This window comes from Brassica rapa, chromosome A03 (genome assembly GCF_000309985.2).
Source record: "Brassica rapa cultivar Chiifu-401-42 chromosome A03, CAAS_Brap_v3.01, whole genome shotgun sequence".
In the NCBI taxonomy this organism is placed as follows: Eukaryota; Viridiplantae; Streptophyta; class Magnoliopsida; order Brassicales; family Brassicaceae; genus Brassica; species Brassica rapa.
Genome location: NC_024797.2, coordinates 34,116,364 through 34,117,569, shown reverse-complemented (window position 1 = coordinate 34,117,569; position 1,206 = coordinate 34,116,364). Strand labels below are relative to the sequence as shown.

Sequence of the window (1,206 nt, the reverse complement as noted above, 5' to 3'; positions counted from 1 at the left end):
CCATTAGGAAGTTGAATAAATCTCATAGGAGATAGGGATGAAGAAGCTATCTCACTTTCAAATTAGGTGATCCCAGTTTTCCTGTTTGGGAATATGACAGCTTCCTTGTCATTCTAATCAAACCAGGATGAATCGCGATGTAATAAGCTTTATTTTGATATATAAAGTAATGGAGAATCACTAGGAAGTTGAATAAATATCATAGGAGTTATGATGAAGAAGCTATCCCACTTTCAAATCAGGTGATCCCAATTTTCCTGTTTGGAAATATGACAGCTTCTTTGTCATTCTAATCAAACCAGCATGAATCACGATGTAAGAAGCTTGATTTTGATACATAAAGCAATGGATAATCACTAGGAAGTAGAATAAATCTCATATGAGTTAGGATGAAGAAGCTATCCCACTTTCAAATCAGGTGATCCCAGTTTTCCTGTTTGGTAATATGACAGCTTCCTTGTCATTCTCATCAAACCAGGATGAATTGCAATGTAAGAAGCTTGATTTTGATACATAAAGTAATGGAGAGTCACTAAGAAGTTTAATAAATCTCATAGGAGTTAGGATGAAGAAACTATCGCACTTTCAAATCAGGTGATCCCAGTTTCCTGTTTGGGAATATGACAGCTTCCTTGTCATTCTAATCAAACCAGGATGAATCGCGATGTAAGAAGCTTGATTTTGATACATAAAGTAATGGAGAATCACTAGGAAGTTGAATAAATCTCATAGGAGTTAGGAAGAAGAAGCTATCCCACTTTCAAATCAGGTGATCACAGTTTTCCTGTTTGGGAATATGACAGCTTCTTTGTCATTCTAATCAAACCAGGATGAATCGCGATGTAAGAAGCTTGATTTGATACATAAAGTAGTGCAGAACCTTTAAGAAGTTGAATAAATCTCATAGGAGTTAGTGTTGAGATGAGGAGAGTTAAGTGAAGAAGGGAGATGAGGTTTGAGTTGTATGAAGATAGGGAAGGCTAGGAAGGTTTGGGAGCTTTGGGATCAACCAGTCCGTACAAGGCCGTACATGACCTTACCATCCGTACAAGATGGAATCGACCAAAGCTCAACCAAACCTCACCACAAGTTACCCGAGTTACTTAAGTAAAGAGGAGAAGTTACCTTAGCCTTTGTGGGATGGATCTGACCGTTGGAAAGGATAAGGGAGAGTCTTGGACAGGCTGTCACAGCTGGAAAGTAAAA

General features: G+C 38.1%; 2 long non-coding RNA genes across 2 annotated transcripts in view; both read left to right on the top strand.

Moving 5' to 3' along the window:
- Positions 1–734, top strand: part of LOC117132902 — a 17,398-nt gene extending 16,664 nt beyond the window's left edge. Inside the window, exon 2 of the long non-coding RNA XR_004456637.1 lies at positions 605–734. This is a non-coding gene — a long non-coding RNA (uncharacterized LOC117132902). The remainder of the gene's footprint in view (positions 1–604) is intronic.
- LOC117132904 overlaps positions 1–1,206 on the top strand; it is an 18,380-nt gene extending 17,174 nt beyond the window's left edge. Inside the window, exon 2 of the long non-coding RNA XR_004456640.1 lies at positions 770–1,206. This is a non-coding gene — a long non-coding RNA (uncharacterized LOC117132904). The remainder of the gene's footprint in view (positions 1–769) is intronic.